We start from the raw sequence: 13,461 nt of genomic DNA, 5'->3' as shown, positions 1-13,461 counted from the left end.
GCGCGCCGTTTCCTACACATCTGCAGTCGCCATTTCGCCATCGCAGCATGTCCCGGGATGCAATTCGGCCTCATTTACATATCACCAGACCGGCAGATCGCTACGCAAGCTCGCGACGTGCGCCTGCCACACACCGAACAAACACCGGAGCCTCTTCAGCAATTTCCGAAAAACGCGCCTGCTCGCCTGCCCCCAAGGCTCCGTCTCTTACCTGCTCTCCAGAGCCTGCTGCCTTCCGTGCTTTTCCCTCGGCACCGCTGCACCGCACCGCACACAGCTCCTGCAGCGGGGGGAGAAAGTTTCCACGCTCCGCCGCAGGGAAGGCTCGCTCCGTGCGCACACGTCCTTTCAATGCCAGTTCAACAAGTGCTCCGCATTAGCAGCGTCGGGGCTCCGGCGTGTCGCGCCTCACCTCACCTCGCACAGCCCCCTTCCTTCAATGTCTGGCGCTGGGCACGCCCCGCTCTCCTCCACCTCATCTTATCGCGTGTGACCTCCGACAATGGCCACAATGCCGGGGAATGGCACCTGTAAAGTGTTAATTGGGGCACAGGAACAGCCCGCCTCGTCTCGGGGGCCGGCTTCAAAGACAATACAGCAAGCACAGCGGGGCGGGGGAAGAAGACGACACGACACTCGCAGGCACATTCAGCTCCGGCGGGAACGAGTCCTCCGTCGGTCTTTTCAAGTGCTGAGAGCCGAGTAATCCCCGGTGACTAGGTCTCACCCTGCGACTCTCGACTGGGCTCAACCACGGCAGCCCAGCAGGTGTGAGCCCGGCCGGCACCCGGATGGGAGATTCCCCCCGGGAAAGCTCAGGTTGCTGCTGCTGCTCCTGCGAGAGGGGTGACTGGGACCAGTAGGGAGCGCTCACCCTGCGGGCTGTGTGGCTCTCTTATGCCCCAGCATCCTCATGGCGACACTCTGCTGCACAAACAGGCGCCGTCCTTCGGGGGAGGCGTAAAACCGAGGTGTCCTGACCCTCCTTGGCCATTCCAAATCCCAGGGCGTCTCTCAAGAAAGAGTCACGGGGGTGTTACCCATCAGTCGGGCTCTCCTCCTAATCCCCGTCTCACCTGTAACAATCAATGATGAGGCCCCCTGTCCCGTGATATTGTACTTGTCTCCTGGCCGCTGGCTGGCGCCGTGAGATTTAGTGCTCGCGCAAGAGACCGGGGCAGGGCGCGAACGCGGCCCCCCGCCCCCCGCCCCCCACAAAGTGTGCGCTCCAGGTTCCCTCTCGGGGCTCTGCAGCACAGCGTCCCGGCGCTTCCTCCTCGCCGGCCGCCGGGACAGCGGAAAGGCAGCGAGAAGGAGCCTCTTGCTCTGACGCCGCAAGGCCACAAGAGGGCGGAGGCGCCGCGCGTCTGGCCGACGTGTAGGGCCGGTGCGCTTTATGTGCCGAAATAAAACGCGACAGCCCCGAAATGTTTTCAGAGTGCTGTGCACTGGAGGTTTCTGTCTTGTGAACACTTGCCTTGTGCTCCTCCGTGCAGTTTGTTTGTCCTGCTCCAGTGCGGGACAAGAGCAGGGCAAGCCAACTGAAGGGAGCACATTCGCCAACATCCAGGCACGCACTGAGTTCGAAAGCGGCTCCTTTCCAAAGAATCGCACATGAACGATCCCTCAGTCCCGCCCAGGGGGCACGGCGCCCCCGCCACACAGCTTCAAGTAGCGAGTCCGGCGCGCCGGCTTGCGCTTACGGCCACACCACCCTGAACACGCCCGATCTCGTCTGATCTCGGAAGCTAAGCAGGGTCGGGCCTGGTTAGTACTTGGATGGGAGACCGCCTGGGAATACCAGGTGCTGTAAGCTTTTGCTCTCTCGGCCAGCGGGGGTCGCCGTTGGTGCCGTAGGCTTTGGGAGGAAGAACTCGAGTATGGACATTTATTTCCCGAAAATACCAAACATTTAAATCTTCCCACTTTTGTTTCCTTCGGCAACGCTGACTGGCAAACGGTATCGCGACGGTCGTCCACTTTCTAGGCATGCCAGTTCAGAAAGAGAAGCTCCCTCACATCCCTTCAGATGCTCAAGAAAAATGATCGATATCCTGATCTCTAAAGATGGCTCTTTTAATGGCATGCGTGTGATTCGTATTAGGAAAAAAACACGTTTGTAAAACGAATATCGAAGCTGCCTCTAAATCTGCAATTGAAGGTCAGTCAATAAACAACTCGTTTTTCGTAGAAATATACATATATTCATTTATAACCCATTTCATTCATTGAGCACAGATTCTCCAACAAAATGAGCAGGGATGGATTCAGAGTGAGCAGAAAAAAAGGGAAAAACCGAGTTAAGAACAAGAAAGCATAGCGTATGTCTGTAACGGGCACTAAAACGAGTACCATGTCGTCTGCCGGTGCTCGTGAATAACCCCCCTCTATGAAGCGGTTTCACCAGCATGTTGTGCTGCTCACGGGGGGGGGCTGCCGAGCGCGGAAGCCCAGCACAGCTCCCCAGCACACAGCAAAGCCGCCTGCACTGCCGCATCTGTTATTGGACCAAGCACACCAGGGGAGAGCGCGAACGCAGTCCCCCACTACCAGAAATTATGCAGTCGAGATTCCCACATTTGGGGAATTCGCAGGGGTCAGCACAGCCGGAGTGCAATGGCCGAGCCTCGCCCTGGGTGAACCAATTCCAATTTTTAAGAACTTTATTTTCTTTTCACAAAAAAGTACAGGACATCACAATTTAGAACGCTTTACATTAGTATACATACTTAAAACAGTATATATGATCACATCTCATTACATTTTGACACGGTACCAGTTACATAGCAACAATTTCTTTTTTTCTGGTGCAAATCACATTCTTTACTTAAACATGATAATGTTTTTCACAGTTTCTTGAGATATTGACCTATGCTCTCTATTTCCCACAGATTTTCTGCTTCCTCCCTCCCTTCTCTCCACAGATCTCTGAGGTAATAGTTCTCTCGGGTGATGAACAGGGCCAGGCTACCTGCTGCCTTGACTGGGACCTCGATGCCTTTGAACAGCCCCATGTTCCTCACTCTCCACAGGGCGTCTTTCCCACTGTTCACCACGGCCCAGATCCTGTCAAACACGTCAGGAGGAAGTTTGACAGGAGAGATGCCGTATATGACGAAAGCAGCGGTCAGGGTAAATTGGGGCGAGAGAGCTTGCAACCAATCTTCAAACTGTGCCCAGAAGGCCTTAGCAAAAAAGCAGGACCACAGGAGATGGGTCACAGTCTCCTCCTCGCCGCAGCCCACCCTAATGCAGCGAGGGCTGGGGGTGAGGCCCCTACGGTACAAGAAAGTTCGTACCGGTAAGCACTGGTGGACGACACTCCAGGCTAAATCTCTGTGAATGTTGCACAGAAACTTAGAGGATGTGTGTTTCCACACCTTCCTTGTTTGGGCTGATGTTAAAATGCCCACAGGGGTCTGCCTATTGTTCTGGGGTGCAACGAAATCTTCCAGTTTTTGGACGCTGACATCTCGGAGGGGAATATGGCCAATTGGGTGAGATCTTAGAAAACTTTTAACTGTCCCATAAATTGCAGGGCATGTGTCAGAGAGTGGGACATCCAGCTTGGGTCTGACACCCCACACTCTGAACACCTCCCTACCTATCCAGAGCCTGGAAAAATAAGTCCAGGTACGCGCTGCAGGTGCTGTTGCAAAGCCTCTCAGCACAGAGGCCAGGAAAATGCACAGCAGCTTCGTAGCAATATCTGGGACAGACTTCCCCCCTGAGGGTAGCGGCCTGTACATTATTTCCCTTCTGAGTCTTTCCTGCTTCCCACCCCATAGAAATTGAAACATCAATCTCCTCAGCACCGCCGCAACACGGTGTGGGTGAACCAATTCAATTTTTAAGAACTTTATTTTCTTTTCACAAAAAAGTACAGGACATCACAATTTAGAACGCTTTACATTAATATACATACTTAAAACAGTATATATGATCACATCTCATTACATTTTGACACGGTACCAGTTACATAGCAACAATTTCTTTTTTTCTGGTGCAAATCACATTCTTTACTTAAACATGATAATGTTTTTCACAGTTTCTTGAGATATTGACCTATGCTCTCTATTTCCCACAGATTTTCTGCTTCCTCCCTCCCTTCTCTCCACAGATCTCTGAGGTAATAGTTCTCTCGGGTGATGAACAGGGCCAGGCTACCTGCTGCCTTGACTGGGACCTCGATGCCTTTGAACAGCCCCATGTTCCTCACTCTCCACAGGGCGTCTTTCCCACTGTTCACCATGGCCCAGATCCTGTCAAACACGTCAGGAGGAAGTTTGACAGGAGAAATGCCGTATATGACGAAAGCAGCGGTCAGGGTAAATTGGGGCGAGAGAGCTTGCAACCAATTTTCAAACTGTGCCCAGAAGGCCTTAGCAAAAAAGCAGGACCACAGGAGATGGGTCACATTCTCCTCCTCGCCGCAGCCCACCCTAACGCAGCGAGGGCTGGGGGTGAGGCCCCTACGGTACAAGAAAGTTCGTACCGGTAAGCACTGGTGGACGACACTCCAGGCTAAATCTCTGTGAATGTTGCACAGAAACTTAGAGGATGTGTGTTTCCACACCTTCCTTGTTTGGGCTGATGTTAAAATGCCCACAGGGGTCTGCCTATTGTTCTGGGGTGCAACGAAATCTTCCAGTTTTTGGACGCTGACATCTCGGAGGGGAATATGGCCAATTGGGTGAGATCTTAGAAAACTTTTAACTGTCCCATAAATTGCAGGGCATGTGTCAGAGAGTGGGACATCCAGCTTGGGTCTGACACCCCACACTCTGAACACCTCCCTACCTATCCAGAGCCTGGAAAAATAAGTCCAGGTACGCGCTGCAGGTGCTGTTGCAAAGCCTCTCAGCACAGAGGCCAGGAAAATGCACAGCAGCTTCGTAGTAATATCTGGGACAGACTTCCCCCCTGAGGGTAGCGGCCTGTACATTATTTCCCTTCTGAGTCTTTCCTGCTTCCCACCCCATAGAAATTGAAACATCAATCTCCTCAGCACCGCCGCAACACGGTGTGGGATTGGGAAGGTAGAAGCCAGAAAATTCAAGACAGGCAAGAGCTCAGCTTTGATGACCAGCACCTTCCCTGTCATGGTGAGGTCTCGGTCCTTCCATTGCATCAGTTTTTTGTTTAAGATTGGCAATTTGTTCTGCCAATTTACTGTTCCCATCTCTTCTCCAAAATACACCCCCAGGACCTTAATTCTCTTCTCTTGCAGCCTGAGATCATGTCCTTCTTTTGGCTCCCTCCAGTTCTGATAAAAAATCTCACTCTTAGATTTGTTAATTTTTGCAGAGGAAGCCAAAGAGAAACGATCACAGCACTGCAGAGCTCTGCTAATTGAGGCATTGTCAGAGAGGAGCAGGGTGACGTCATCCATGTATAGAGATGTCTTTACCTCTCCTCCCCCACTTCCAGGCACTGGTATCCCATTAATGGCCTGATCCTGGCGCAAGGCACAGGCTAAGGGCTCCATAGCCAAAACGAATAACAAGGGGGATAATGGGCAGCCCTGCCTCACCCCTGAACAGACTTCAAAGGGGCGTGATCTATTGCCATTAACCATTACTCTGCTGTTGCTACCTGTGTACAGCAGGTTAATCCACTTTCTCATGATGGGGCCAAACTTCATGTGCTCAAGTACCGATGTCAAGTACTGCCGGTTTAGGCGGTCAAAGGCCTTTTCTAGGTCTACACCTAAAATGCACAGAGGGAGGGAGCGGTCCTCCGAGTACAGACAGACATCCCTCAACAAGGCCAGGTTGTCGCTCATCAGGCGTCCTGCTATCCCACAAGTCTGTTCTTTCCCTACCAGTGAGGCCACTACATTTTGTAGGCGCAGGAAAAGGGCTTTGGACAGGATCTTAGTGTCCACGCCTAACAGGCTGAGGGGTCTCCAGTTCTTTATGTCATTCTTTGCTCCTTTCTTAAACAAGAGAGAGATAGTGCCTTCTCTTAAGGAGTCAGGCAGCAATTCTGTCTTATAGCTTTCCTCGAATAGGAGCAGTAGCGGATCCTGAAGCAGATCCCAAAAGGTGCAATAAAATTCTTTAGGGAGCCCGTCAGCACCCGGAGTTTTCCCCTTCTGTAAGCTCTCCATAGCCTGTCTCAGCTCTTCTACTGTCAAATCCCTCTCAAGTACTTCCCTATCTTCTTCACTCAAAACGTTTTCTAGCTTTGAGGTGAAAAAATGAATTTCTTCATCCTTTACCTCTGTAGAGCTGTACAGTCTTGAGTAGAAGGCCTCGGTGCAGGAGAGGATAGCACTCGGCTCTGTTCTCTCTCGTCCCTCCTCATCAACTACACTTTCCATGACAGACTTGGAGCCTACCACTTTCCTGAAAAAGAAGCGAGTACACTTCTCATTTTCTTCCAAGAACTGCACTCTGCTTCTTAACAGCACTCCTCGACTACTTTCTTCGGCTATGCTCCGGATGTCCTTTTTTAAAAGGGTGATATCCTCGAGCACATCGAAGCCACTGTGCAGCATCGTGTAGAGACGCTGCAGCTGCCTCTGTTTCCTGGCTAGCACTCCTCTCCGTCTGGCAGCAGCCTTCCTTCCCTCAGCCATGAAAAAGGCCTTTGTCCTCACCTTCACCTCCTCCCACCACTCTCCTACTGACCCGTACAGACACTGCAAGGACAGCCACTGTGATAGTTTCTCCTTGTAGCGGGATACTACCCCCTCGTTCTCTAGCAGCTTTGTGTTGAGTTTCCAGAGGCCTGGGCCAAAGACAGTCCCGCCCTGGAGTTCCACTCTACACCCTAAAGCCTGATGATCTGAGAAGAAGACAGGCTGAAGAGTGACCCCAACAACTTTCACTCTCGCTGAGACAAAGCAATAGTCAATTCTGGAGCTGCTATTCCTCCCTGACCATGTATATCCTGCTGTTGTGGGATATATACATCTATATGTGTCTGAGAGTTTAAAGTCTTGAACTAAGTTTTGCAGGGCCAGTGAGCTGGAATCCAATTTTATCGGAGAGCTAGACTGCCTGTCTGTGTGCTCTAAGATACAATTAAAATCCCCTCCCACTATCACGTCTGTGCTACATAACAATAGGGGAGAGAGTGCCTTGAGTAGCTCCACCCTTCCTCCCACGTCGGTAGGACAATACACATTGATTAGCCGCAGGTTAACGGTCCCCCATTCCACATCCACACACAGCAACCTGCCATCTATGACCCTCTGAATACTTTTCAATTTGAAAGCCCATCCTTTGAAAAGAATGGCCACGCCAGAGGCTCTGTTGTTATTGTCCCCTGACCAAACAGAAGGCCCTTTATCCCACCTATCTTCAAAGCTTTTATACCTCTCTTGATAGGCTAAAGCACACTCCTGCAACATCAACACATCTCCCTCTCTCTGCTGGAGGTAATCAAAGACAGACTGACATTTAACTCTGTCATTGATACCTCTGGTGTTAAGAGAAATTATGTTTAGAGCCATATTACATAAGAAAGTGGAACCAGTCTTTACAAAACACATTTCTCTTCTGTCTCACCTGTTACCTTCTTCTTTTTCTTTTTCTTCTTACCAATTTCCTGCCAGCCATCCTCTGAATGAGCCTTCATCAGGGTGGCAGCAGTAAAAGCGTTCACAGAGTCCATTTCAAGGAAGGGGCTAGAGGGAGGGGTGGAGGGGTTCCAGCTGTCCCCATCGCCATGCTCTCCTTCCTCCTCGCTCGGGGAGAAAACAGAGTCATTTTTCCTTTTCCTCACGTCCAGCTCCTGGGAGCACTGAGGGGAAAGGGGTGCAGCCGATGCACCAGTCTCCTCTTCCCCCTCACCCACCAGCTGCTGCAGATCCTCCGTGATGGACTGGATGGAGGAGAGGAGGGCATCTGTAGCACTTGCAGAGTCTGGGAAAAGCAGCTCCGCTGAATCCTGGTTATCCTCGCTGGACCCGCTCCACCGGGGGGCCCCACACTGGCCCTCGTTCTGAGGAGCAGGAGTGGGGGAGGGGTCCTCGCTGTTCTCGGGGGTTTTCAAACCCTCGTGCTTGTCTGGTGCAGTCTGCGGTTGTGGGGGCGTAGTGGATCTTTCTTCCACCGGCCCCGGAGCCACAGCAGGACTGATCCTGGCTGGAGGCTGAGAGTCTTTGTCCAACAAGGGTTCTTTGTTTGACTTGTTGTTTGCTTTGGCTTTTCGGGCCGGTTTGGCTGAAACAAGCACTGCCTCATCCTTTCTCATTTTGAGTTTATTGGCGTAGGCGTGAGGGCAGTTCTTAAAAACGTGTCCTTCCGAGCCACATAAATTGCACTTTGGCAGCATTGAACAGTCAGAGGCTAAATGTCCCTGTTTGCCACAGGTCTTGCAGCATTTCACAGTGCAGGACGATGCCAGGTGTCCCACAGCACCACAGCGCCGACACACCTTTGGTTGTCCCACATAAAAAACATAGCCATTGCAGGCGCCCAGCCGGATTGTAGAGGGCAGGTGCCTTAAGCCTCCATTTACATTGTCCGGTAGCAAGCGAACCTCGAATTTCCTTGCTCCTGTTTTTATACCGTCAACATCTCTAACCTCAGTTCCATGGTGGACGGTGCAGTACTGGTTAAGCCAGGTGTGAATGTCCTCCGTCTTTGCCAGTTCCGAGAACATAACAACATGCACGGTTTTCCTCTCTCTCTGTGTCAAAGGCTGCAAGTTGATCTTCTCAAGAGCAGGAACTTTCCCTCTTTTTGCCTCAAACACATCCACACATTGTTCAAACAGAGGATAGGTAGCAAATACAACCTCAAATGCTTTCTGACCTGGGAGAGCGAAGATGAAATCCAAGTGCCGAGGTTCAAAGCCAAGTTCCTTCTGCAACACTTTTCTGCTGAACTGCATACGATCCATGAAGAGGTCATCCAAAAGCTCAAAACGCACAGCATTCTTGCGGGATCCAAAAGTTGCCATTTCGTAAACTGCTAAACAAACACTGCTTCCACAAAACAAGAAAACAATCCAACAACTCCACCTACAGGCTGATCAAGGTATCTCCCCTGCCAGGTAAGTATGAATTGTACAGGCCCCTGCAAGCGGCCCGCACCCACAGCACAGCACTCGCAGCCTAGGCCAGCTCCTCGCCCTGCACGCCACCGCCTCCTGCTGGGCCCACTCTTTCACACACTCACACGCCACACCAACACTCAAAAGTGTGGGCAAAACGAGAAAACGAGCGCGCCGTTTCCTACACATCTGCAGTCGCCATTTCGCCATCGCAGCATGTCCCGGGATGCAATTCGGCCTCATTTACATATCACCAGACCGGCAGATCGCTACGCAAGCTCGCGACGTGCGCCTGCCACACACCGAACAAACACCGGAGCCTCTTCAGCAATTTCCGAAAAACGCGCCTGCTCGCCTGCCCCCAAGGCTCCGTCTCTTACCTGCTCTCCAGAGCCTGCTGCCTTCCGTGCTTTTCCCTCGGCACCGCTGCACCGCACCGCACACAGCTCCTGCAGCGGGGGGAGAAAGTTTCCACGCTCCGCCGCAGAGAAGGCTCGCTCCGTGCGCACACGTCCTTTCAATGCCAGTTCAACAAGTGCTCCGCATTAGCAGCGTCGGGGCTCCGGCGTGTCGCGCCTCACCTCACCTCGCACAGCCCCCTTCCTTCAATGTCTGGCGCTGGGCACGCCCCGCTCTCCTCCACCTCATCTTATCGCGTGTGACCTCCGACAATGGCCACAATGCCGGGGAATGGCACCTGTAAAGTGTTAATTGGGGCACAGGAACAGCCCGCCTCGTCTCGGGGGCCGGCTTCAAAGACAATACAGCAAGCACAGCGGGGCGGGGGAAGAAGACGACACGACACTCGCAGGCACATTCAGCTCCGGCGGGAACGAGTCCTCCGTCGGTCTTTTCAAGTGCTGAGAGCCGAGTAATCCCCGGTGACTAGGTCTCACCCTGCGACTCTCGACTGGGCTCAACCACGGCAGCCCAGCAGGTGTGAGCCCGGCCGGCACCCGGATGGGAGATTCCCCCCGGGAAAGCTCAGGTTGCTGCTGCTGCTCCTGCGAGAGGGGTGACTGGGACCAGTAGGGAGCGCTCACCCTGCGGGCTGTGTGGCTCTCTTATGCCCCAGCATCCTCATGGCGACACTCTGCTGCACAAACAGGCGCCGTCCTTCGGGGGAGGCGTAAAACCGAGGTGTCCTGACCCTCCTTGGCCATTCCAAATCCCAGGGCGTCTCTCAAGAAAGAGTCACGGGGGTGTTACCCATCAGTCGGGCTCTCCTCCTAATCCCCGTCTCACCTGTAACAATCAATGATGAGGCCCCCTGTCCCGTGATATTGTACTTGTCTCCTGGCCGCTGGCTGGCGCCGTGAGATTTAGTGCTCGCGCAAGAGACCGGGGCAGGGCGCGAACGCGGCCCCCCGCCCCCCACAAAGTGTGCGCTCCAGGTTCCCTCTCGGGGCTCTGCAGCACAGCGTCCCGGCGCTTCCTCCTCGCCGGCCGCCGGGACAGCGGAAAGGCAGCGAGAAGGAGCCTCTTGCTCTGACGCCGCAAGGCCACAAGAGGGCGGAGGCGCCGCGCGTCTGGCCGACGTGTAGGGCCGGTGCGCTTTATGTGCCGAAATAAAACGCGACAGCCCCGAAATGTTTTCAGAGTGCTGTGCACTGGAGGTTTCTGTCTTGTGAACACTTGCCTTGTGCTCCTCCGTGCAGTTTGTTTGTCCTGCTCCAGTGCGGGACAAGAGCAGGGCAAGCCAACTGAAGGGAGCACATTCGCCAACATCCAGGCACGCACTGAGTTCGAAAGCGGCTCCTTTCCAAAGAATCGCACATGAACGATCCCTCAGTCCCGCCCAGGGGGCACGGCGCCCCCGCCACACAGCTTCAAGTAGCGAGTCCGGCGCGCCGGCTTGCGCTTACGGCCACACCACCCTGAACACGCCCGATCTCGTCTGATCTCGGAAGCTAAGCAGGGTCGGGCCTGGTTAGTACTTGGATGGGAGACCGCCTGGGAATACCAGGTGCTGTAAGCTTTTGCTCTCTCGGCCAGCGGGGGTCGCCGTTGGTGCCGTAGGCTTTGGGAGGAAGAACTCGAGTATGGACATTTATTTCCCGAAAATACCAAACATTTCAATCTTCCCACTTTTGTTTCCTTCGGCAACGCTGACTGGCAAACGGTATCGCGACGGTCGTCCACTTTCTAGGCATGCCAGTTCAGAAAGAGAAGCTCCCTCACATCCCTTCAGATGCTCAAGAAAAATGATCGATATCCTGATCTCTAAAGATGGCTCTTTTAATGGCATGCGTGTGATTCGTATTAGGAAAAAAACACGTTTGTAAAACGAATATCGAAGCTGCCTCTAAATCTGCAATTGAAGGTCAGTCAATAAACAACTCGTTTTTCGTAGAAATATACATATATTCATTTATAACCCATTTCATTCATTGAGCACAGATTCTCCAACAAAATGAGCAGGGATGGATTCAGAGTGAGCAGAAAAAAAGGGAAAAACCGAGTTAAGAACAAGAAAGCATAGCGTATGTCTGTAACGGGCACTAAAACGAGTACCATGTCGTCTGCCGGTGCTCGTGAATAACCCCCCTCTATGAAGCGGTTTCACCAGCATGTTGTGCTGCTCACGGGGGGGGGCTGCCGAGCGCGGAAGCCCAGCACAGCTCCCCAGCACACAGCAAAGCCGCCTGCACTGCCGCATCTGTTATTGGACCAAGCACACCAGGGGAGAGCGCGAACGCAGTCCCCCACTACCAGAAATTATGCAGTCGAGATTCCCACATTTGGGGAATTCGCAGGGGTCAGCACAGCCGGAGTGCAATGGCCGAGCCTCGCCCTGGGTGAACCTCCTTCTTGATCAAGGTATCTCCCCTGCCAGGTAAGTATGAGTTGTACAGGCCCCTGCAAGCGGCCCGCACCCACAGCACAGCACTCGCAGCCTAGGCCAGCTCCTCGCCCTGCACGCCACCGCCTCCTGCTGGGCCCACTCTTTCGCACACTCACACGCCACACCAACACTCAAAAGTGTGGGGAAAACGAGAAAACGAGCGCGCCGTTTCCTACACATCTGCAGTCGCCATTTCGCCATCGCAGCATGTCCCGGGATGCAATTCGGCCTCATTTACATATCACCAGACCGGCAGATCGCTACGCAAGCTCGCGACGTGCGCCTGCCACACACCGAACAAACACCGGAGCCTCTTCAGCAATTTCCGAAAAACGCGCCTGCTCGCCTGCCCCCAAGGCTCCGTCTCTTACCTGCTCTCCAGAGCCTGCTGCCTTCCGTGCTTTTCCCTCGGCACCGCTGCACCGCACCGCACACAGCTCCTGCAGCGGGGGGAGAAAGTTTCCACGCTCCGCCGCAGGGAAGGCTCGCTCCGTGCGCACACGTCCTTTCAATGCCAGTTCAACAAGTGCTCCGCATTAGCAGCGTCGGGGCTCCGGCGTGTCGCGCCTCACCTCACCTCGCACAGCCCCCTTCCTTCAATGTCTGGCGCTGGGCACGCCCCGCTCTCCTCCACCTCATCTTATCGCGTGTGACCTCCGACAATGGCCACAATGCCGGGGAATGGCACCTGTAAAGTGTTAATTGGGGCACAGGAACAGCCCGCCTCGTCTCGGGGGCCGGCTTCAAAGACAATACAGCAAGCACAGCGGGGCGGGGGAAGAAGACGACACGACACTCGCAGGCACATTCAGCTCCGGCGGGAACGAGTCCTCCGTCGGTCTTTTCAAGTGCTGAGAGCCGAGTAATCCCCGGTGACTAGGTCTCACCCTGCGACTCTCGACTGGGCTCACCCACGGCAGCCCAGCAGGTGTGAGCCCGGCCGGCACCCGGATGGGAGATTCCCCCCGGGAAAGCTCAGGTTGCTGCTGCTGCTCCTGCGAGAGGGGTGACTGGGACCAGTAGGGAGCGCTCACCCTGCGGGCTGTGTGGCTCTCTTATGCCCCAGCATCCTCATGGCGACACTCTGCTGCACAAACAGGCGCCGTCCTTCGGGGGAGGCGTAAAACCGAGGTGTCCTGACCCTCCTTGGCCATTCCAAATCCCAGGGCGTCTCTCAAGAAAGAGTCACGGGGGTGTTACCCATCAGTCGGGCTCTCCTCCTAATCCCCGTCTCACCTGTAACAATCAATGATGAGGCCCCCTGTCCCGTGATATTGTACTTGTCTCCTGGCCGCTGGCTGGCGCCGTGAGATTTAGTGCTCGCGCAAGAGACCGGGGCAGGGCGCGAACGCGGCCCCCCGCCCCCCGCCCCCCACAAAGTGTGCGCTCCAGGTTCCCTCTCGGGGCTCTGCAGCACAGCGTCCCGGCGCTTCCTCCTCGCCGGCCGCCGGGACAGCGGAAAGGCAGCGAGAAGGAGCCTCTTGCTCTGACGCCGCAAGGCCACAAGAGGGCGGAGGCGCCGCGCGTCTGGCCGACGTGTAGGGCCGGTGCGCTTTATGTGCCGAAATAAAACGCGACAGCCCAGAAATGTTTTCAGAGTGCTGTGC

The 13,461-nt window shown here is 54.2% G+C and overlaps 3 non-coding genes and 1 pseudogene across 3 annotated transcripts; 2 read left to right on the top strand and 2 right to left on the bottom strand.

The window, feature by feature from the left end:
• Positions 1-1,697: 1,697 nt before the first annotated feature.
• On the top strand, positions 1,698-1,816 carry LOC148841915 (5S ribosomal RNA). The gene has a single exon (XR_016093664.1). It is a non-coding gene; the product is annotated as a 5S ribosomal RNA (ribosomal RNA).
• Positions 1,817-2,518: 702 nt separating this feature from the next.
• Positions 2,519-2,655, bottom strand: LOC148841914 (U1 spliceosomal RNA; annotated as a pseudogene).
• An 8,213-nt stretch (positions 2,656-10,868) lies between these two features.
• LOC148841913 (5S ribosomal RNA) lies at positions 10,869-10,987 on the top strand. The gene has a single exon (XR_016093663.1). It is a non-coding gene; the product is annotated as a 5S ribosomal RNA (ribosomal RNA).
• A 702-nt stretch (positions 10,988-11,689) lies between these two features.
• Positions 11,690-11,853, bottom strand: LOC148841912 (U1 spliceosomal RNA). Its single transcript, XR_016091576.1, has one exon. It is a non-coding gene; the product is annotated as a U1 spliceosomal RNA (small nuclear RNA).
• Between the last annotated feature and the right edge of the window lie 1,608 nt (positions 11,854-13,461).

This window comes from Atractosteus spatula, chromosome 1 (assembly GCF_055471065.1).
Source record: "Atractosteus spatula isolate fAtrSpa1 chromosome 1, fAtrSpa1.hap1, whole genome shotgun sequence".
Classification (NCBI taxonomy): Eukaryota; Metazoa; Chordata; class Actinopteri; order Semionotiformes; family Lepisosteidae; genus Atractosteus; species Atractosteus spatula.
Note: the sequence above shows the minus strand (reverse complement) of the source record. Positions and strands in the feature narration are given on the sequence as shown.